Genomic DNA, 25,317 nt, shown 5'->3' with positions numbered 1-25,317 from the left:
AAAGAAAGAAAGAAAGAAAGAAAGAAAGAAAGAAAGAAAGAAAGAAAGAAAGAAGGAAAGAAAGAAGGAAAGAAAGAAAGAAAGAAGGAAAGAAAGAAAGAAAGAGAGAAAACATCCTGAGGTTTACTTTAATTACTGCTTCTGTCTTCTATCTGAAGGACAAATAGCTGGTCCCAAATCCTGCAAGAGGAAGCCTGCTACAGAAGCAAGCTCTCTGGTCCTTCTGTATGATATGTCCCAGCTATTCCTTAACACCTGCATGTTTCTTTTGGGTGTCACTGAATTACTCAAGCTGTGATTTGGAGAACTGCCTTCTCCTCTACTACCAATTTCAAATTACTAATACTCTATTTCACTTTAGAAAGACAATCTTTCACAAAAACAGAGATGAAGATTTTTAAATTATTCAACCACTTTATGCAAATAATAACTAATCTTTGCAATGCCCTGGTGAGGTAGGTAATTATATGGTTTCCTTTCTGATAGGCAGAGGCATTCAGTTTAAATCATTGGCTGCAGACCAGAGCAGATCTTTGAACTGAATTCTCCCGGGCTGAGGTAAAATTTTGAAAAAAGCTCTAGTTTGATCAGAATGTGGGCTTTCATTTTCCATTTTTGTCTCATCAAGAAACCAGGCTTGGAAGAATATCCCCTGGCTGAGTTGCCAGAATATGTTCATAAATGATTCACTTGAACCTTTCACAGTCAAAAATGACACTGAGACTACCATGGAAATAAATTTTTGAGGGTAGATGAGTCACCTGGGCTTCGTTGCAAGTAATGACAAAAGCTGATTCTGTTACTCACACAAGTTTAATCCTCAGTGCTTTAAATGCTTTTGCTATGTAGTGATCTCACTGGATTGCTACAGCTACCTTTCCAGTTTAGGGTCTTGTCATAGATGAGGGCGTGTGGGTTTGGTGAGTTAGAACTGTATAAACCTGAAGCACACAGTAACCATGTTAGGTGCAGGCCCTCAGTAATCCAAAATTGGCTTGTGGTCTGAAACAGGTTTTGTATCTTTTCCAAAATCTGCCACCTACAACAGCTCAATTATCTTGCAAATGACTCACTGAGTTCTTGTGGCAGAGAGCTCCTGTCCTAATTAAGGGAACAACAACCTGAGCTCTTTCCTCGCATAGCTTTCCTATTCTCCTTTTACCTTCTCTCTACCATTCTTTAACTTATTTCCCTTTGACCTGCCCCCAGCTGTTTGTGCCCATGCATACCTTCCCCAGTCATCACGTTTGCATGCTCACCATCACTCTGAACACCTTCTGCACGATTTTAGGTGACCAGAAGGGTGCACAGAGCCCCAGGGACAGCAACATGGGGGGATTACACAGCAGAAGTGCTACGAAAAAACATCATTTCTTCTCCATCATGACAACTTGCTAAACTGCTGATCTTTAGGCCATAGGTGGGCTCTCACTGGTGGAGATGTCAACTTGTACTCATTGGTAAAAGGCCATCAGCCATGTTATTTGATCTCTGAGTGCTCTGGGATAGCCACCTTCATCCCTGTGCACATCTTACTCTGACACTTAATTTCCACTACAGGCATCCTCTTTAGTTTCAAAACAAAATAATAGTCACGAAGAAATGTGGGAACTTCCGTAACTTGTCCTTCACTGAACAAAATTTGGGTGCTGAAAAGTACTCCTAACCCCATCCTCACAAGAACTCCAGCACTATAGAAGTCTTGAATATTTCTGAAACAACTTTTTATGTTTCTTGACAGAAATTACAGGTTTTACATGTTTTGAATGCTCATTTTTGAAAAAGTATTTCCTAATGAAGCAATGTGCAGACTGACAGTAAATCTTTGTCTCAAACATCCTATAAAAAATCTATTTATCCTGATTTTTTAGGGATGGAGAATATGAGGCACAGCCGGATGAAGCTATTTGATGAAAGTCACTTGAAATCTGCTATGACAAATGAGAACTTAAATGTGAACTGTGATATCCTTCTGTTATTCTGATATGGTGTTCTTTAAGTCATTCAGTAGTTAGGCTATTAGGCTAACAGAACAGTTAGTTCTGTTTGCTTATTTTAAATACTCTGTTTAAAAAGCAGAAATTATCTTTTCTAGTAATGCATGCATGCATGTACAAGCAGGCATGACATATATCTCCTTAGACTTTACTTCCATGTTAATACACATAGAAAACTGCCATCTGCTATCAGGCATGAAACTGTGATTTTTGCTACAATGGGAGTAGGGGGTTATGTTCACAACAGGGTACAGTGAGATGTTCTCTTGCTTTAGCATCCTTCATCCTAGATCTCTAAAATGGAGGATGGAGATTTCCATTCCTGTATAGCAAGGCTTTTCCCCCTATTCTAAAAATACAAACATAAATACCGTTTCAGGTGACAGTCTTATAAAACACATCTAAGCCTTCCATTTCTACTTTTTTTCTAATTTCCCATTGTTAAAATGGGATTAAAGATCTACCTGTGATGTAAGGACCAACAAGTCAATACAGTTAAATATTAATTTTCAAATTCAACAGGTCATGTGCATCATTATAATCATTCAGGGCTTTAGAAGCATATTGAAGAAAGGATCTTGAGAGAGGCACCACATAGGACAAATGAACTCATTTATCTGGTTTTGCTGCAACCACCTCAACATATTTGCTGAATTAATAAACACTCTTTGCTCCTGCTGGCTGGATTCAGTGTTTGCCACAGGTGCTATTTACCTCTGAAATGCATGATGATTATCAATCAGACTCAAGGAGAAGCACATTTTTCAGTAATAGATCAGTGTCTGAACATGTCAGCAACTCATTCCATACTTAAGTCTGGTAATGCTAACCCTGAAAACAAAGGTTCAGGTCATAGGTTCAGAAGACTTTGCTTAGACATCAACATATGCATCACTGCCACTTTAGACAATGGCTCATTAGCTCTTGGAAGGTGTTTGTCCCCACTACTGCAGGTTCTTTCCAATAATGTGTTTACCCATCTTGTTTTAAATGCATTTTTTTCCCATGTGCTGCCAACACCTGGGCATCCCTCTTAGTGTGCATTTTCTACAGGAACTCTCTCTGGACATATGTCCCAGGGCCACATGTGGCACTGGGAACATCAGGTGTGAGAAAGGATTACAGAGTCCTGATTCTCATTGTCAGCAGCTTTCATCCTGGCCAGAGGATAAATGGAAAGCAGTACCCAAAATTGCTGTAAGTAATGAGGAGCAGCAAAAAGTAAGATATCTGAAGTATTATGAAAGAGATAGAAATCCCATTTCAAGCACATTTATAAAAGATAGTTATGCTAATCAGTTTTGATAGGTCCAGCCTTGTGCAAGGGTGTACCAGCAGAATGTAATATTCTTGTGGCTTTAGCCATTTACACAGATTTAACTTGGCTCAGGCCAGAAAACTGGGGAGCTTTGCTTTGTTTAAAAAGTTGGGAGTCTGAAACTTTCCATTTTGAACAGAGAGAAAAGAAAACCACCTTGCTTAGAAAAGAGAACACAGAAAACAGTACAAGCATCTGCACCTGAGTACAAGCAATAACCTGCAAATTACTCTGTGGATAGAAATCAGCTGAATGTGATTGTCGAAGGAATAAGTCTTCCTGTGCTTATCATGACTAAAGCAGCTTCTTGGACAAACAGATTTATGAAGAAATATCTTTCTCCCCCCAAAGAAACTACCATATTTTATATACTTAGCCAAAAAATTACCAGCCTAAAAGGAGAGGTAAGAATTTCAGTTTGTGTCTCATGCATCTCAGGAGAATGCTTTAATCATCAAGTACAGGTTGGTACGAATTTCAGTCTCTTTCATCTCCTGGAATCAGTTCTGGGCTTAGTAAGTTTTCTGGATCAATATACCAAGTTCATTGAACCTTTCCATGGGAAAGTTCTGTTTCACCTAACCAACTTTTTCTCTTGGGAGAGAGAAAATAACTCCATATCAGTGTTCACATATTCTATATGAAAATGCCATCTAGTTTAGCAGCTTATTTTGGGAGAGATATTTGAGTAGACCACAGTATTTTTTTCCAATTGCTTTTTCTGATTCTGCTTAGATGCCATACACGAGGGGTGGCTGAGAAATTCCTTTTGCAATGTTTCTTCTCTGGAGAGATTTGTTTTTCCCCACTCTCAACTGCTGCTGAATGGACATGAGAATCAAAGTCTAGAAAAAACTGAATTTGTGTCCCTAAAACAGAAAGCTCGTCTATGAAAAGAACCCAGCCCAAAACATCAGAAAATCTCTCAAAATAAGTGTATGGTGTCATGATGAGTACACCTGACTTAGCATGGAACTGGAAAACAACAAGCAGGAACAGATAGTGTCATCACTGTCATGAGGGACCCTACTATATTTTGAGCTCTGATTTGGAGTGGTTTTGTAGTATCTACCAAACACTACACAGGATGCTTTCTAACATGCAAACAAAAGTTATACCTACATAAATGTGATAGTGGTCTTGAGGTGGCATTGATCAGTAAGATGTAGGATGTCCAAAAACATTACTTCCACATACCACTACGAATACAAAGTTTTCTCCCCATTTATGTTCCTAATTGTTGTGCCCAGAAGAACTCTCCAAGATCTTACAGAAGAGATTAATGGGGGTAATAGCTGGTGGGTACAGATTATAAGAAATGTGAGAAAGAAGAGAGGAAAATAACTGTGAAAAATAGTAGAACTGTTTGAGCAATAAAAGTGCAAGTAGCCCAGGAAGAAAAGTAGAAATAATAAAGAACTGAAGAAATACAGAGATGTAGGCTTTGGAGTAAGCTCTAAAACCCTCTTTGTCTAAAGCAGATAGACTGCTCGAAGAGGGTACTTCAAAATATCTCTGCAAGCTCAAATCCATTTTATTCACATATAAAATGGATGCATGTGTAGTGAATGAAATGAATAAGAAAGAGCCACTTGGCCATGCCATGTGGAGGGACTGCTGCACAAAAATAAATTAATATAGACTGTTCACCACCTATGCAAAAATAGCAGGTAGGACTGCTTTTCACGTAGAAGTCAAGGCTCAGATGCTACAATTCCGCAGCTGTGGCCAATGATGTAGAATTAGAATGTGCTTGTAGAAAAACTACTAACAATTGCCAACTGTTTCAAAGTTTTCTTTCTTCTCTTTTTCATGAATGTTTCTTAATTAGACTGCATTTCATATGTGGTTGCTATTTAACAAGAACCTTCAAAAGAAAACAGGGCTAAAATGAAAAAGATTGTAAAAAAATGCCTAATTTCTTTGTTTTTTATCCTTTATGCCAAACAAACTGATGTTTTCCCAATTTTCATAACTTATTTCAGGAAAGTTAGTTGTCTTAGAATGAGTATCTGCAGACAAACAAAAAGAGAGTTAGGTATTTGTGCACCCACACAGAGTCAAGCGTTCATTCTCAGCCCCTCAGTCAGGGTAGTGCAGGAAAATAAGCAAATCCTGTGGTAGCCAGAGTTCATTACACAACTGTAAGTATCTATCACTTGTCCCTTTAAGCACACTTTCCAAATAATGCAAATGCAGAGCTACTGTCTAACCTAGTAATTCCTGGTGCACATTTTTATGAAAAAATGGTGTTTACAGTGCACTTGCTGCCCATATATGAATTACTTAAGCTTCTTTAAGCAGGTGTGGATTGGAGTTTTACTGACAAAAGTTCACAGAGCAGTGAAGAGAAGCTTTTTCCCCTGGAGACACTTTGATCAAAGGAAGCCCACAAGATATAATGCTGAGGGGCACAGGAGAAGGACAGCTTCTGTCGCGGGAATACATCCTAAGTCAAGTGGATTTACAAGAACTGGAGGAAGAGGAGAGGGAAATTAATGGTAAGGCTCGTGGCAGGAGCTAATTTCCACTGCCAGTGTAAGAAGTGGTGGGAAAGAATGGGGCATCCATGAGAAGTTAGAAAAGCCTTGAACAAACATGGTGAACCGGCAAGGTAAAGGAGAAGATAAGGACAGAAACCTAATTGAATGCTTTGAAGTTATATTGAATGTTACATAGAAAAAGGGAAAATGGTTTGTGGGCCTAAAATTACCTACAAAGTAAAATGGAAAAGTCAGCAATGGAAAAGGAAAGAAATCCTTGATGTAGCTCAAATGTCTGAGAGATAAAAAAGGGAAGGAAGTAGAAAAAACTGCAGGTTACAAATATGCATATTCACCCATGTTTCTTTGGGTATATCCTTTTCTTTCTTCTTCCTGAATAATCTAGATGGGGAAGACTGTTAACAGCTTCACAGTTTAATGTTTCTGGACTCCATCTGGCTTGGCCAGAGGCTCCAGGGTTCTCCACATTCCTGATCCTGCTGAGAGACGAGTTGGAGGCACCACATGGGAAGTTGTCGCTGACTATCCTACTACCAAAACCTTGCCACATAAACCCTATAGTGACTTGCATGGCTACTGTGCACCTGTGTAGTAGATGTGAAAACCAGAGCTGGACACTAGCACACAGCAGCTCCACAGCACATGTGTTGTATTACACAGATCCTAAGAGTAGTTAAGGTGGAAACTGGGACTGCTTTGATCACAAGTAAAGCAGTAGAAAAGGAGGAAGCAGGTAGTTCCTTGACCATATTTGTAGCACTCTGACATTTCTGCTCTTATAATAATTGGGATAAAACCTGAAGAGCATCACAGAGTGCAAGTGTCTCGCTGTCTGCCCCAAGCGGTGAGGCACAGTAATTAGGATTCTTTGTGGAGCTCAAGATTTTGGCTTGTTAGCTTGGTTTGCAGGGACAGGCATTTGAGAGTAAGAGAAATTATGATGACAAAAGACAGGAAGAAAAAAGACACAGTATGTCACTTTTCAGGGAGACTGTTAGTCATAAGGTAAGACAAATGGTATCTGTCAACTTGATGTTTTTCTGTGTTTTCCTATATATATGTGTATATATATATATATATGTAGACATAGATGCATAGGTAACCTCTTGAATTCTTAGTTACAATTCAGCAATTTGTTAGAAAGTTTATTCTCTGGTACTTTCCGTGTTTTATTCCCAAGACAAGAGAAAAGAGGTGGAAACAAAACTGTTCTCAATAGAAATCAGATCAGCCCCTTCAGTTTCTTTGTTATGATAATTGGTAATTACAGGGGGGAAAAAAAATCTTCATTTAAGATGAAGATTGCTTCAAGTGCCTTCCCTACACATGATCTATCACAGCCCACCTATGGATGACACCTGCACTGGAGGTTAGACCAGGTCACACAAACTCTGAGCAGCCACCAGCCACTGCTCTCTGCTCCCTCATTTCTCAGCACCTGGGAAGCAGCTACAACTATGGCAATACTGAGACCTGGATATTTGAAATGAGATCCAACATGAGGCGGCTCTTTGATGTACTACATTTCCCTCCCTGTTTAGCCCAGGATACTGAAGATTACGTGGTGCTAGTAAAGCCATGAGGAAAGCTTTGTGCCAAAATCAGAAGCTTCAAGAGGGTTATCCACATTCTGGGAAGAGTCACTGCATGATGATCGTCCTCTGATGGAGCCAGAAAAATCCTTGATCCCCTGAGTATGACTGTGGCTACAGGCAGCTAGTGCAGGGTCACTGCACATTTACCTCCATGAACAGGACCTTCACAGCAAAAACCTACCAAGCCTCATACCCATTTGTTGCACTTCAGCAGGGTGCTTCCTGACCACTGGTGATCCCTATCTTCCAAAGTCAGCTTTTGTACATGTCAGAGATTCACAGAATATTCTGAATTGGAAGGGATCCACAAGGATCATAGAGTCAAACTCTTGAGCGAATGGCCCATACAGGGATTGAACCCGAGACCCTGGCATTATTAGCATCCTGAAAAGGTACTCAGTTTCCAGCTGGAGACCTGACACATTTCTGACTAGTATTAGGTTTTGGCACTTGCACCAAATTCAGAGCGGAATTTCATAACCAGTATCTGTTTTCATCCTAGCTTGAACCCTTGGTCGGAATTACAACGTTCACTGTGGGCTTCTCACCACAGGTCTTGACATGCCCCCAGCCTGTAGGTGAGTTTTCCTGGCAGTCTATGGTAGATAAGCTTTGCTCCCAGCAATGTAGGGGAACTGCTCTGACGAGTACCCAGAGAGTTCCAGTGGCAGTGGGGAGGGCAATGGGAAATGACTGGTGTCTGACAAAGGGCCGTTAGACCAATTTCCCCAGCCTCTTGATTACCTGCTTGCCTTCCTGGCCATGTCTCCTTGCCTACACATGTTCACACATCTATGTCTGCACACACACACACACACATACACACACACGCAAGAGCAGGCCGTTCCAAGCTCAGATTAGAGTTCTGCTATTCAAAACTTGCATTTATTTATTTTTTTCCTGAAGCAAACAAGTGACATCCAGGATGGAGAGATTAGGTTTGGATAATTAGATGTAATATCAGGCACTTTTCAGAGCAGAACTAAACATTTTTTAAATGGTCCTGGAAAAGGGGAATATATTCATATTCCAGAAAAGTATTTTCTAACACTGCTGAAAAGAGTTGCAATTTCGTTCAAGGGTAGCCTTGTCTCTTTGTTTCCTTCTGAATGCTTCTGGAATCTTCCTTTCTAATCTTGACAAGATGCATATGCTTATGTATGCCCATTTTATACTGTTGTGCTCTCGTGGTTTTTTCTGAACTATTACCAAAAAAAAGAGGAAACAAACTAAAACCCATTGATGTGAAAGAAATTTCCTTCTGAATCTGGATGCTTGACAGTGTGCATAGGTGTGCTAAAATAAATATGCAGCCTCTCAGAAAATGTAAAATTGGCTTTCATGCACAATCTAGGGTATGGTGCTAACAAATCTGCCAACAAGTGAAGAATATTGGTGACTACTGAACCTCAAAAAAATATATTCCACTATTAACCAGGGTATGTGTGAACTCAAAGGTAGTCACAGATTCTACAGTACCATTTTATAGGACATTGCATTTATCTGTGCAAAGGTAGAAGACTGTATATATTCAGGGAAAAATACCCAGCACTCATGCCACATCAACAGAAGATATTATTGTTTGGAACAAAGCAAAACCAGGGTCAAACCTTACTTTCATTAAGAGATTGAGAAGTATTATATATAGATAATGAGAGAAAAGCTGACAAAATCTGTCGTTATCTGGGCTTTCTGGCATGCAGCAAACACTTATTTGTCATTTATTGGTAATTTCTCAGTTCTAATGCAGTTAAACTGGAATTGCATTGGTATTATCACTAACAATTTTCAATCCGGTTTGCTTTATGAGACTTTTAAAGAGTTGTTTCAGTGTTCCTATTAATTCTTTCCTTTATCGTATAACCAGTTACAGGATTGCCCTCTCTCACTATAGATTTTGTATATGCTGTGTTTGTATCATATGTTGCATCAGAACAAAAGTCATGATTTGTGGTAAATGAACTTATATGGGAACACCTCAGAGTGTGCACTGCCTGTGAAAATATACCCACTACATTAAAAATTATGGTTACCGCACAGAACCACAGCAGTTTTAAACTCTGAGTCACGTGTTCCCCATTTTTTCAGCTTTTGGCCACTGGTGCCCCAGATTAGAGCAACAATCACCAGCATCCTGTATACCAGAAAGCTGACTCCCTTGGCACTGAACTGCCAAGGCTTCTGCTGGAGCCAAAGCACCCACAGTGGATGGGGAGCCTACAAGAAGGGTGTCACTATTTTCCATAGAAATAAACCTTAGGTCTTTCAGTTGCAGTTAGGAAGGGCCTGCAACTAACCTCCAACCAGGAGCTTTCCTTGGCAAACTGATTTTCCTGTGTGTATCTCCTTCCTCTGTCCAGAGCTGTACCTGATACCCCACCATTCCTGTATTGGTGTGAAATACCAAGAGCTCAGCCTGCTTCGAAGGGGTGAATAGCAGCTCGTCTCTTAGGGGTCCTGTTGGGAAATGCCATTACCTTCTAATAGCCCTAGGCAAGTGCCTTCAGCTCAGCTCAGTAATGCAGAAGCGTAAGCGCTGCTGCCTTGTTCCCCTCTGCCAGCACTTTCTGAGTTCTTCAGGTGCCTTGTTCACCCACACAGCACCACAAAAAAACGAAGCTCTCAACCAACCGTCACATCTTCTTGCTTTAGCTGGCCAGGCTGAAACCCCTCAACCACTCGGTCACTTCTCTAGGAGATGTTACTCATCTCTGCAGCACTCTGGGAGAAGAGGGAAATCAGCTCCAGGAAAGCCATTTCGTCCATCCCATTTTATCTGCTGCTGGCAGGATTGAAGGTTCCTCTCTGCCCAGGTTGCTTAAAAACCTACCAGCGCAGGGCGGCAGAGTGCAGCACTGACTCCTCAAAAATGTGAAAAATGTCTGATGGGTTCCTGCAATAGTTTATGCCCTTTTCCTCAGTGGGTTTAAACTCTTCCTCAGTTTTCCTGATGCAGAGCTGCCTCTCCATCCCATAGTAAACCCAGCATAACCCATTCCAGTCAGACAGCTCTCCCACACCATTAGTGAACAGAGTAAGGCCATCCATAGGAGTGCAGCCATAGTTGTCCCCACATTAAATGTGATGGCATTTAACACGAGATTTCATATGTCACAATTTACTTTTACTTTCGTTTGCAGCTCTCCAGTGTTACCACTTTCCTAAACTGTCCCACGTGTGTTCAGTCACAAACTCCGCGCAGCACTTCAAGAATCTGAACATATTGCCCATTGGTACCTGGCAAACTGGTTGGAGGGACAGCAGTTACTGTGACCTGCCTGCAGAGGTCCAGAGGCACTGGACACTCTGCCTGGGCTGATCAGCTTACAGGAATGCTGGCAGCAGCTCTGATGCTGGCAAGACAGATCAGATGTACAGCATTTGCCCTGTGCTGCCTACATCTGCAGTTCAGCTGCCACAGTTGAAATGCATTCAGGCCACAGCTCTTGTGATGTGTGTCATCATACTGCTCTCCAAGAATTGCCCTCTGGCCTTATGGCAACCCCGTTTCTGCACCCTTGCTTCCTAGAGCTGCTTGTTTCAACACATGGGCCTCGATCCTTGTGGGCTTTGGACATGTTATCTGTGCAAAGGTTTATGATATTTTTAAGGTACATGCAAATATCATGCATTAAATCACTACTTTTGTATAAACTCATTTACTGCAAAATCCCTTTCACACTTCACTTACCAGATCCCATAGCTCCGGAGAAATCAAGATCATTTGTTCCTAATCATGCAAATATAACTGAGAACAGCAATGAACAGCTGTGAGAGGTTATCTACGTGTATTTGAAAGCCAGTTTACGGGTCAATAAATACAGGTATATTCATTAGAGTGGCATCTGGAGGCTGCACAGAGGGACATGAGCGCATGTTTGCAGATCATAAAGCTTTCTAATGTTATTCAAGGTTAACACTAAAATTGATACTTCTACCCATCAAAGGTGTGTAATGAATGACAGAGGAAAGCCACTGCCTTTGTTCAGAGACAACTTGCATATTCTAAGTGGCTCCTGAAGAGCTGAAGTCAACCAACTCATGCCAATGAGTGCAGAGTCAATAAAGACAATTATATTTGTTTAGCTCAGGAGACTAGCAGTATAGGTGAACAATGCAATAGCAGAGTTTGCTGGGAACCTGAATGTCTTTTACAAGGACAATCCAGCCATTATAGTCAAGGGAAAAATTATTTCTAAATTGGAATCAGGAGACAAAAAAAATCAAATTTTATATTACCTAAAATTGCTGGGAAGTGTTGACTTGGTACTTAATAATTTTCTCACAAGTTGTGTTTGAGGATTTCATTTCAACATGATTAAGAACTTTTTCTTTCTTTACATTTGTGATTAGTTTCACTTACAACTATGGCATATGAAATGTAATGTATCTTCCCATAAATCATTGAGTGAGAATCTCTTCTGCTGAAACTTTTTGACTTGTTGCAAACAGTATCTACTTAAGAAATCATCACATTCCCAAAGACTGTGTAACAAGAGTGTGTAGTTTATAGTCAGAAAGGAAAGCTACACTTGTTAGATTGCAGTTTGGAGGGTCAGATTATTTCTCTGTTTGAGCACATCCTGAGAGACATAGGAAAGACTTTGTGTAATACTCTCTGTCCCTTCAGTTTTCAGCAGTATTAATTTGCAACTTCGTTGTCCCTCTTGCTTCCATATTTTTTCTTTAACGAGCATTGGGAGAACTGATCTGTTAAGAAATACCAGCAAAATACAGATGAAAGTATACCAATATGAATAGGTTTTAGCAAGACAGCAAGAAAAGCTCAAGTTCTACTCCAAGTCTTCCTGTACCTTAAAATCATAAGAAACTTGACAGCACTGTCATTGGGACTAAAAAGTAACTTTGCTTCTGTGAGATGGATGAGGCCGGGTTGTACATAGGGCTGGCATGTCACAGTACATAAAAAATGGCCAAATAGACCAATAAAAGCATTCCTGCCACGCAGCTTACAAAATCTAGGTCTCTCCTGGAAGGGCAGCACTGGTGAGATGCATCACAAAACATCTCAGCAGGTGTTGACTTTGCAGAATTTGCTGTATTTCCCATTCAATTGGTTTAAAGTGTCTCACAATGTCTAATAATTTCTCACAACGTGTAATATAAAAATATTTATTAAAATAATTTTTATTAATATTTCTTTATACAAATAGATACAAATATGTTTGTGTTTCTGTGTTTATGTAAAATAAATTTAAAGCAATGTTAACAATAATTTGTTGCATTTTTACCTTTCATCCCTTTAATTGTAGATTCATCCATCTGTTGGGATTTCTTTGAGATTACCTTGAGTTAGTTGCCTAACGTGGGGGTCAGATGCCATTTGAGATGTTCTGTGCTCTCCCACCTGGACCTGCCGGTGCTGTGCAGGCCGCTCTGCAAACTGAGTGTGCCCAAAGTGGCACTACACATCTAAACAGCTGAATCCCAATTTGCAACCCTTTCACTATGAGAAATAATGGAGGGAGAGAAGCATGAGATGCTGACATGGAAATTCATGGTTTTAACTGCTGCTGCCCACACTGCTGCTCTTGCAGCCTGGGAGCTTCTTTTTAAGAGCTGCTGCAGGATGGATTTGCTTTTTCCCTCCAGTTATACTGCTGTTAGAGTTGCCTGGCAGGAGCTGTAGCCCTTCTGTTTCCTGACTGAGCGTGCTTGTGTGGGGTTGGATTAAGTGAGGCTCCCTGTGGGAATAGCTTCTATATATTCTTGGTTCCCTTCCCAGCCTGGTTTCTCTCCATGCTACAGACAGTGAGATCCAGGTGCTGAGGGGTGCGATTATATGCAGCACATCCCTGCAATCCACACAGAGCAGGATTTAGGGTGTTTAACAGAAGCAAAGAGCCTTGTCTCTAGAGCTCACCAGCTACAGCGTGCTGCCTGGGCTGGAAATGGTGCTCTGGTTGCCCAGGGCCCACCGTCCAGGATGACTACCCAGTCCTAACACATATCCTACACCTTGCTTTTTTTACTTCTTTTTCTTTTCCCAGTTGCTACTCAGGATAAAACTGCATTTTATTCACTTAATTTGAGAAAGTCTAATGCTTTGAAAATACTTGTGAGCCAGAACCACACACCCATTTCTGTTTACTTAACAGGAGGTAGCTAGCACTGTCCCCCAAATATTTTGGGGACAGAAATGGATGTGTATTAATCATAGGACTTGTAAAGCTGGTTATAACCCCTGGTCCCAGTTGTCCCATTTCCTGAGTCCAGTGATGAGGCATTCCAGTGATGCCGGTGCTCCTTTCTAAACAGGAAAATGCATCTTAGCCTCCTCAGATGGGGATGATTTTGTACTCTGAAACATGAAATCTTAATACCTCCTACAACCACATTTCATTTCAGTGCACAGTTGAGCCTTCTTCAACATTTTTTGAACCTGGAAAAAAAGGAGAATTATTAGAAGTAAAATATGTTATTAAATGGGAGCTGACAGGTGTCAGGCTTATTGATGGGAACTTGCATAAAATGTGATATTGCTTCATTCCTACCTTAATTGAAGATATTTTCAGCCTAAGTGATGTGTTACTGCTCAGTGATTTAGCTCTCTTTTATGAATAATTATATTACATGTATTCTCTCTGGGTATTTCCATTGATACATAGGATAAATCTCTCTCAGAATAGCCTATAAAGGGGTCAGGCAGACCTCACTTTATTGAAGCCCTTTGAAAATAGCATATTTTGCCTTCTTAAAGTCAATGATTAAATTAATAAACACAATGAGAAACCTTTCAAATGAGAGGAATATTCCCTCTGCTTATGATCTAATTCCCTGGACACCCACTTACTAAAGATTTGACAGGAGTAACATGAAGCTACAGCATTCACTACGTGGTTCATATTTTATCAAACAAGACAGAAAGAATGAAGCCTTGTCTGTGTTTGAAAGCTATATCATGTTTCTGCCATTTCTTTAGGCATTCTTACAGAAACCTCTCAGTTCTCCCTTTCTCATCTTCTTCAGGCTATTGTATTAGCAATTTCTTTTCAGTGATTAACAAAACGATGGTGATTTTTCCATGAAGCATAGGATGAGCCTCATTTTTACCAATGTACTCATGAAATAACCAATTTCAAACTGTGAAACAGAAATAATTATAAACACTTCATAAAATAAAGAAATCTTCAAGACCTATATTTAATATTAAACATCACATAGAAAATTTCCCAGGCAACAGGCCAAACTGCGATTAACTGGATTTTTTTAAGAGGTGTTTGTAATGTAAATTTAAAACCAAACAGTAAAAAACACTTTGACAAACCTTTACATCATTGCCACAATCTGCATCTAGACCCAATAAAATAATAGACAGGAAAACTGCCAGCATCCAAGCCAGGAGTATGCAAATGCCCTATTCTGCAGCTCACTGATAGCAGCTGAAGAGCTGAATCTAACAGTACCACTTCAAAGCTTTCCTAGGAAATAATTGAACATTTAATGATTTTAAAGTTCTATGATAGCTCTAATGCCAAGTTGTTGTTTAAATTAATTTACTTAACTAATGATCAACCCCTGTGTCTGGAAGGTGCTTACCTGTGTGTGCGTGTTTGTGGCTCTTCTACAGTGATGATTAGAACAAGAAAAGCAGTAGGGCATGGTTCTTGTCCCAAGGCACCAGGGCAAGCTGGGTAGGAAGTTGACTCTAGATGAGGTGAAAAGTCCAGCTTTCAGCCCACAGATTTACTTTGATATCATTTATTTGGTGCCAACTGGGTGTATTTCCAGGGCAAACTTAGGAGGGCACCTTTCTTCAAAATGCAACAGAAGACTCAGACTTGCCTACAACAAAGAAGAAATGGCTTTTGCTTATGGCATGACGTTGGTGTTTCATTGCCAGCTAAGTTGGCTTCTGCAAGTTTGAGGTAGAGAAGAGAGGGAAGTCAGCCAGCAATACCAGGATGGGAGAAGTACAGGAAGTCTGTGGCCAAGGTGTGGGGCAGAAAGTGCTGCCTGCAGAGCTGGCACTGGTGGCAGGGGTCCTGGGATGGAGGCACCTTGCCCTGTTTTGATGCCGTTTCCTCTTCCAGGGGAGTTACACTACTGCTTCCCTTTTTCCATCCTCTGTCTCTGGTTATTTAGATGAAAAATTCTGCAGCACATGGGCCGTGGCTCTGCAGGTGAACCTAGCAGACCTAGCATGGCTTTGCTCTGAAGTCAGCTGGCACCTGTTTGAAGTGAGAAATAGTAATTTGAGGAAGGAGATAAGCTGGGTAAGAGAAAGCAATCAATTCCAACACTAGTCCCACAATGCAGAAACTCCCATTTAAAACTGTAGTTGTGTTTTCTCAGTGTACTGATGCTGCCAGTGAGAACATAAAAAATTTATGAGGATTCTTGATGGAGAAGTGAAGGAAATGTTACAAAAGCCCTCACACTCATAAAAGGTGAGAGAAAGATGCATAGGAAATAATGATTTCCAATTTCTCAGAGTTCTAAGGGGCACCTCTTGAAATTATGAGGCAGCCTACTTACACAAAAAGCAGTGCTGTTCCACACCACTTGTAACTGAAATGTGGCCTTCATTGCCATGGTGTGTTGCACCTCCATTACATGAGGGGAGGGCTGTCATGCGCTCCCCTTGTTTCTGCTCACTTTCCACGTCCCAAGGGAACTTCATTTGCACCACCCTTAGGTATCTGCACTACATTTGTCATGACTTGCCATCTTTGCTCAATGTCTCTTTGGGCCGCAGTACTCTCTATAACTTTGTCAGCCCTTCTATGGGTCAAGCTTGAAGTATGCTGAAGAGTTACCGCAAAGTTGATCATAGAGCCAAGGGCAAAATTTCACTTGCCTTGTGGATAAATACGAATTTTCAGCCGTCGGGTCTCTGAATTAAAATATACGTCCTCAAAAGACTGTAGTTCATGTCAATGAAAAAGTTCTCCACAAAAGCACAGTGTGGAAAAATGTTTGAGAGCCTTAAAGTATGAAAAGGGGAAAAAGAAACTCCAACCAGCCTGGTCTTGTAGAGGGTTTAATCCTTCTTTATAAATTAGCCTCTTTGTACCTTTGAAACATGTTTGATCAGACTCCAAATCATGGGAGTGATTTGTGCCAAGTGGGAAGCTGAAGAGTAGAGGAATGTCAGATATTTAAATATTTTACCAGCCCTTCATCTGGGTTAATATTCTATTAGCAGCAAATATACCTTTCTGCTAAGGAGTCTACAATTACTGCTCACCATGCTGAGGTACAGGTTGCCTTGCACAAAGGTAGTATGGAAGACAAGAGTTGAGGGAAATATTGATGCCATTCATTTCTTCTTTCTACCAATGCACTGAATGCATCCATACTGATCTGTGTTTGCATTCTCTGTGCCCTAATTTGCCAGCCTGAGCCACACAATTCAGCTTTTTTCCCATTCACGTTGCTTTCTGCAGTATATACCAGCCTCCGCGTAGCTGCATCATAACCATACCAGATTGCTTGCTCTGTGATGAGGATGGCAGCTGGCAGATCAGTAGGATGGAGAGACTTGCAACACTGTATAAATACTATGTATAAAACCAGCTCGAGCCTAGTTTTGACAAAGTGGTTGCTGGCGGGACAGGTCCGCCCATGATTTGTCTTCCTGTGCTAACCAGCAAATGTTTCATTGCAAATGGTTATCAGCATCTCCTGTAGTGAACACAAGTGCAGCGAGCTCTGGCAAGAAGCACACAGCCAGGTCTCTGACAAGAGCAGGCATGGATATGGTAGGGCAGCCAGATATAGGATCTTGGAAGGTGGTTAGCTCAGTGCTCAGAGTGCAACAGCCAAAGTGGTATGCATGATTAGACTCCACTCTGTGCTGCCACCTGATCCGGCCATGAGCAACCATCTTCAGTATAGAAAATGTAGATAATTATTAAAAAAAAACCAAGACACTTTCTCTGAGCACCTGCCTGTGAGGACCATATCAGTCAAATGGCAGTATAGAGGTCAGTAGGCAGGGAGCTTGAAGGGTTGCCATAATAATATAAACCATCCATATTAAGAACTGATGTATTAAAGTAAAACACTGACATATTAGAGTAAAACTTGTGGGGAATTAACCTGTTTGTGTAATGCTACCAAGTTCTGAAACTTCGATCTTATTGCATTTTTATGAATATCTAGCTAAACAATTACACCCAGTCTTGCTGGTGGGCCAACTCATAGTGGACTATTTATTCTACCAAAAGTACTAAGATTATTTTCTCTCAGTATTTTGGTTGAGGAATGCAACAAAGAATTTGGATGAAATTTAGTATTAATGGAGACTGTGGTAATGGCTAGGACCACCTTGTTTTATTTTCCTCCTCCATTCTTTCATACTGTATGTCCTACTAAATTAATTAAAAAATTGGGGAGCCCTCCAGTGGCTAAAATTATAGAGACTAAATTACCAGTGTGTTATAGAGGTATCCAAACATCTGATGGTGTCTTCCAACTTCACAAAAATCCATACAATTTTAATACAGAATTTTACAAAGCATTATCTTTTTACTGAAGATACAATTTTTGAAAGATCAATCCAGTTAAGTACCTGTGGAGGTACTTGAGGAAAAATTTCTGTAAAAGTTCTTTTTAGAAAATACCCCCAAATGCAATTATAGAATAATAAGCTCAAGTTCTCAGAGATAGACTTATAATGGTAAACATCAGGAACGTGAGAATGTTCTGCATTTGGCAATAAAATTGCTCTCCTCCTCCAACTGGTGCTTGGTATTCTTTTCATTTAAAACAAAACCAAGCCAAACCAACCAATCTCTGTGTGTGTGGGCAATCATGACTCTTGACTCTTGGACAGTCTCTACATTGATTCTTTAAAAGCCTATATATTGCACATTTACCCAGAAATTATGCCAACACAGTGTTCTGTTAAAAGAGAGAAAAATATGCAAAGTCAACCCAGGTTTGCAGCCTAGCTGTAACTCATTGAGGTAAAGAAAAAGAATTGAGGGAATCTGCTCTGGATCTTCCTTGAGTTCACTTCTAAAATGCTCATTGATTTCCATGAGAAGAAACTTGGACTAAAAATCTGTAGGGAGGTGTTGCAAAGAAAAATACACTTTTTTTTTTTTGTCCTTAAGAGAATGTCTATCTCCTACTACATGCTACATATTTCTATTAGATCATGGACCTAAACACAGAGGGAACATAAATAAGACTTTTATAAATGAGGACATTTGGGATCATTTCATGTGTGCTTCATTCCAATTAATTGGAAACCCAATGCAAAGCCCATTTAAGTTGATAACTTTTGGCTCGGGATCTTGGAGAAGGATAAATGGATCAAACTAAGAAAAATGCTAAATCTCCTTTTGGACTGGGAAACCATCTTTGCACAGGAAGTGGCTGCTGGCATGCTGGCCGTCTTTGCTGTCGAGTGGGGTGATGATATCCTGCCCAAAGCCTGCACTCCCAGTAATCTATGGCTTGTTGTCAGCTGCAGAGCAACCATGAAGCAGAGCCAGTCTGGTCACTAGCCCAGAAAGAGCCTCCTGCCCTCTAATTATCTGTGAACGAATGCTGGTGACTTGAAAGACCTCTCCTTGTATTTTTTCCCCCTCCTCTCAAGCATTGCAACAGGTTTCTCTTGTCTTGCATACTGCTCCATAGCCTACAGATTATCACAGCACTTTGTACCTAGTCTGAGACAATATCCCATTTCCCAGAGCCTACCATAAAACAGGAAGTCTCTGACATCACACAGGCTTATCTCAGCGTACAATCACTGACCCTGGCAGTGATGGGTTGCAGGCAATGACAGTGAGAAAGTGGGAGAGTCAGCTTCAGCGTGATGGAAATATCCTGATTCCCAAGGATGAGGATGGCCAACTTCTACACTGCACTGTGGCCGTTGCACCAGCACCAGCTGCTGCCATTGGTGAAGGGCAGTCTCAAAGCCCTCTCCTGACTGCCATAGCAGAACAAGTCCAAGAAAAGGAGGTGCACAGTGCAGCCTGTGAAAAACATAGAAAATAGCCTGGGGTGCCTACAAGTTGAAAATGGCCTGTGTCAAGAGCTGTCAAAAGCTGTGGTTGCCACAGGGATAATTGGTTTGTGGCAGCTGTAGTTGATGGGTACCAAGCTGATGAAAGGAGACAGGATAACATGCCTTATGTTGTTTAATTAAGGATTTTCTAAATCTGTATAAACTGAAAGCTCTGGATGCTGAAAACCACCCAAATACACCCCAATATTTGTAGCAATGAAAGAGTGTTGGGGAAAACGAGTTCCACCTCAAAAGTGCATGCACATACATAAAGCAACCCCTGTACAAGAAAAAGCCATTTGGCGATGCTCTTGCCCCTTATTTCTCACCAAACTGCTCCCTTCAGATTAATGCTTGTCACAATCTTCCCTTATTGCAGGGGCTGCAGTCTTTACTTAATACCCCGAGGGAGGGACATCTTGGGTTATTTTGCACAGCACAAGTGATTGAAATACGACAGAAAACTGTTAACATGATCCCAAACTGCTGGCTCACAGCCCAATATCTTTTCTACAGTCATTTCAAAGAATGTGATTAATAGTATATCAGAGAGTGCTCTGTATACCAAACACTACTTGAAGGACTGTAAAGAGATAAAACTGAACAATCAACAACCGTACACCAAAATAAGGACAGGTGCCTGAAGTGTGCTGGGAAACTCAGTTGTTGAGTTCTACTTTTATTGCTGTTAATGGTAGGTATCAAGAGGAGATGAATAGCTCTCAAATTAAATTTGCAGCTAATCTCATAGTAAGTGGCAAAGACTCTATCATAGAGGCAGCAGCCTTATCTGAAGGATATAGTAATAAAATCCAACCTGAACAACACAAGCTAATATACCCAGAAGAAATGAAGAATCACATGTAACTGATGGGGCTAGAGATGTTGAGAAAGTAACAATGTTGGAAAAGTGCTGGGGGAAATGATGTGTGGCAAAGCCATGAAACCAGCTGTAAACTCAAGTTGTGGCACAGCAATAAGGCTGGGCAGTCTGTAATAACAAGGCTCATTGTTGCAAGTCTGGGCAACGGGTGAAGGGAGACATTCATTTCGCAGGACTGGCATGCTGGGGAAAAAAAAAAGATGATTGCTATACAATCAAATCTTAAACTTGCGAGGAAGAGGCTAATGATCTCAGAAGCATTTCTCCATCACACACCTCCCTCTCTGAATTCTCCCTGTCCCCAGCTTACCCAGCTTTGCAGGGAAAGGATCTGCCCCAGAGATCAGCTCTGACCCAGGAGGAGCAGGGATTGCACAACTGTCCACTCCAGCCAAGGTCCCTGATGTAGAGTGCCCCGCAGCCCAGCTGTGCTCTGGCCGTCAGCTGCAGAGGTGATGAGCATCGTCAAAAGAATGACTAGTGCTGGATGCAAAACTGGTCTTGCCACAACAGAGGTAGTGCTGGCACTTCATCACTGTGGTATCACTCTGCAAAGGGCGCACCTGTCCTCATTACAAAAATGAGAGGATGGAAAAAGATTCAGAGATGGGTTAACCAGGATATTCAGAGGTGTGGAATGGCTTTTACACCAGGAGCAGCCACAGAGACCAGAACTCTCCAGCCCAAGAAAGGACATGTCCAGGGATTGATGAGCTCTAGATCCACCAAAAGGCTTGGGGGGAGGAGTAGGGAGTGACTGTTGGCTGTCCCACATGAGTTTGGTGTCCTTCCAGAACCCGGTGAGAGCAGAAAGTGGCCAGGACAGAAGTGTTGAAAGGAAATTGTTCTTCACAGAGACTGGGCAAAATATTCACATTGGATCAAAAACAGCTGGGTGAATTCACATACATCCACTGCAGCTTCTAAAAACCAGAATAACCCTTCTGGATTAGGACCTGCAAATTTTTGAAGGTTGGAAGAATATTCTGGGAAAACACACCTAACCCATTCTTGTACTCTTGTTTACATGTCCGCTACGACTGTGGTCAGAGGTTCAATACTGGGCCAAATTGACAAAGAGTCTGACTCAGTATGGCCACTCTGATGTCTCTGATGATATATATGTGCCACAGATTTCCCTGTACATTTCCTCTTGCCACAGCACAAGAGCTGCACCAAGCCACCCTGATGTCTCAATTCTCTCTGCACTTATTGCAACAGTTGGTCCTGACCAATCTACATGTTTCTGTGCCTCCAGTGACCATCTCTTTCAGTGCTCACTATCTTCTTCAAGGCAGGGCAAGCAATAACAGAGGAGAATCAGAGTATCAAAATTGTAGAAAAAGAGAGGTTTTCAAAATAATTTAGCACTTACACTTTTCTTCTGGTAAGAAATCTTCCTGGAAAATGATTTCTGGTTTTCTTCACTGAAGTCACTTGCTCTGAAAACCACTTTCAAATGTGGTTGGTGGTACCTCTGATTGTAGTTCCCACAGCCCCAGCCTTGACCGAGACAAAGCAAGCCACAGCTGAAACAGTCCTCAGGGTTCTCTCTACAACTTACAGGTGATAACTTGCTTCAGGTGCTAGACACTCCTCCACCTAAAAGAAATGGCTATTGCAGAAGCCCGTCTTGTACCAACTCCAAACCCCCTCCATCCCCAAAACAAACATACACTGTTTGACTGCACAGTGCTACCTGGCTCAGGGTATCAGGTTATGACTGCTCACCTCTCCCAGGTGCACCAGGCTTAGATCAACCCGTTGTTACCTCACAGGTAGATCTGGCACTGGCAGCTCTCCAGGGTATGCACTGCACCTTTAGCTTCTCCACTGCTGCCCTGAAATACATTCTGGTTGCTTCTGAAGATTGTAAAAATTATCAGTAATAGGTTAAATTGCATGTTTTCTTCAGCGCTGGGTCTGCTTACATATAATGAATGTTTATGAACTGAGAAAGGGATTCCAAATTTACAGAAATGCTTTGGTAATCCCAATCTTAATTTTTTTTTTTTTGTACCTGTAAGCTCTGTGATACCAATTTTATTGTGCTTAGGGGATAAATTTAACTCACTCGCACAGTTTTGGATGGGTTTGCTTTTATCACATTTAGAAACAGGGGACTAGTCCCCCCCTTACACTACTATTTCTTAATGATGCAATTCTGTCAGTGAAGATGAGTTGGTAAAGACATGAGGATTACATTTGAATTCAGCTGTATTTGTAGTTTAAACATGCGGGAAATGAGATGAGGGGAGGAAGAGCTTATGCTAATCCAAACAAATGGAAGAGCTCGTAACATTTTCACAGGGTTTACTTGAAATCACATTAAATTCTGTTTGTAACCTGATGCATCCGCAAAACTGGGGCTGCCAAAATATGCTTACCTGTTGTAATACCACTACTTCTGGGCTTTTAATGAACGTGCACAGCCACAGGGATGCTTAAATCATGTGCTGCATATGCAAAGCACAACAAAATCTATTAAACAACTAATCCACAAAGCCCATCTTTTAATTCATTCAAGTGGGCATATGAAATTAGAAAGACAGAAGTGACCAGCTTATGGCCCCACAGCAAACCTGCCTAGAGCTGGAATCTATCATTACCCTCCCAAGCCCTAAATGTCCTACCTGGGATGTGGTGAGCCTGTACCTAGCCTCTCAAATGAGTGATTGAGCAGTTTCAGCAGTGTGTTTCCCAGCTTCAAAGGAGAGATTACTTTGCAGAGAAAAACAATGCTGTCTGGGCAGCTAATTAATCACCCTTCTCTTATTTGAAAGGCACAGTAGGCCCTTCTTCCCACCACTAAATATCTGCTCATGTGCCCCTTTGGCTTGACTATTCCTAGGAGGTGGTGCTGGCTCCCTATGCCAGCTGCTCCATCAGACATAGTCATACTCCCATACTCCCAGGTGAACAGGACATCTGGCCTTGGAGCCAGTGGGGAAGCTGGCCTTGGAGCCATCGAGGAGGTGAAATCAGCTCCTTCTCCCTGAGGCAAAGATTTGACTTTGCTAGTGGTGAGGCTGACCAGAGCAGTGTTTCTGCAAGTGGAATTGACTGGTTTGAGCTAATTTCATCGTTTATGCATGAAGTAAAAGAAAACAGATAGAATACAGAGGTAGTAGAAGAAAATACCCTGCCAGGGACTGCTCCAATTCCGACTCCCCAAACGCTGCCCAGATCTACAGAAAGAGGACACACACTACATGTATTAACCTTTTCTGTTGGTCTAAGGAGCATTTCTGGGAAGAATCAGAGAGGGCATCTCACCACATTGCTTATGGGTGGTTTTCACTGCTCCTTGGAAAGCTACCCCAACACAAGACACCAAAATGGCACTATGCATATGTCCCTTGTACAATCATTCAAACTGTGCATGAAAAGTCCTTTTTTTGAACAGAAAGTGTTGTGTTGCTCTTTTTCCAGGAAATCATCCCCTCCATCATCATATGTGTTAAACTGATTGTTTCCCTATGAAAAAATACACATTTGGGATTTTTTGGAAGCTTTTTATCCACTTCAATTTCTATTCCTCCCCCTTACTCCTTTAAAACAGGCCTGCTGTCCTACATTTGCAATGTTGAAGAAAGTGTAATGACGTTTCCAATATTCAATATTTCTGTTGAAACCATCTTGAGAAAATAATTTTTAATTAAACACATTTACTATTTCTCATCTCTGTGTGATGTGCCTGATTTCCTAACTCCTCAAAATGACAAAAACATTTGTCTGTTCAGAGATGCTGGCCCAAAGCCCATCACACCCACAGGCTGTAGTTTTATGATATGAAATGTTTGCCTAATTCTCCATACCATGGAATTATAACCTTAGTTTAAGGAAGAAGAAAAAAAATCTGTTACATAAGCAATCCCACCAGAACATGGAATTAAAGGACAAATCCAATCTAGGCAACTCAGAGGAGTGGACATGTATTTACTCTCTGAGATTACCTCTTAGCAAGTGCAAAGATACCACAGGGAGAGGTGCTGTTATAAAAAGAAAACACAGATTGCTGGAGCTAGAGCTGAACCTCTCCAGAGAATACCAGAAAATACTTCTGCCTCTGCTTTCTAGCACTTGTTCTCATGAAAATGTAGCAGGTACCCTGCACAACAAAAGGGCAAAAAAGACCCAAACAAAGGCCCATAGTACTTTATTTGGCAAGACACAAAACATTCCGGGTGGATGCTAAATGACCCCAACTCTTGATTTTGGTGAAAGCTAAAAGTGCTTTGCTTCCAGGCAGACAGGAGAAGGAGGAGGATGTGCTCAGTTCTTTCAACAAAAAGCTCTACACATGCCATCTTTCTTCTCCTACGGATGGGATGAGACACAGGCAGTACTTCTGGGTGAGTTGTGGGTATTTCTGCAAATCACTTTAATCATGTTACAGCAATTTCAACAAGATAACATGACAATTTTCTCCCCTTTTGCATGATATCTTTTCCCCCTTTCTCTTACAAATCACATGTTTGTGTCTTGTAGGTTTAGGAATATAATCATCACCCTGCCACATTGCTTGGTACATTATGTTTCTTATACCTAATGTAATAATGTACTGATACTTCTTGGTTTCACTGTATCTGCTTTGTACTTGCTGATACCACAAACTACTCACAAACAATAGATTAACTGTTTCTGTAGGTTTCCTTTTCCCCAAAATTGACATAGCATCTTCATTTTGAATAAGTCAGTATTTTCCAAAATTTATGTTTTTCAGGGTTGTCACATTTTGCTTCTCAGCATGCCCCAACATGCTCCTGCCTTGATCATGCTAGCAGTGCACGGGCCTGGTGAGTTGCTGACCAGATGCTCCTATGCCTGTCCCACCAGCAGAGCCTGATTCAAAGGAAACGTCAAACTCCTGCCCAGGAATGTGCCATGACAGCCGGACACATGCAACTGCCATTCACCAGGAGGGCATGGTGCCCTATTTGTGCTGTTCCCCTTTGCATGGGATAAATAAATGTTTATTGATGGTAAGAAGGAGCACAAGGCTGAACTTGTCTCTTGTGCAGCCATGGT

The sequence above is a fragment of the Pipra filicauda genome, unplaced genomic scaffold (assembly GCF_003945595.2).
Source record: "Pipra filicauda isolate LSUMZ 115617 unplaced genomic scaffold, ASM394559v2 scaffold331_size1881853_pilon, whole genome shotgun sequence".
In the NCBI taxonomy this organism is placed as follows: Eukaryota; Metazoa; Chordata; class Aves; order Passeriformes; family Pipridae; genus Pipra; species Pipra filicauda.
The sequence above is the reverse complement of the archived record's forward strand: the minus strand, read 5'-3'. Positions refer to the sequence as shown.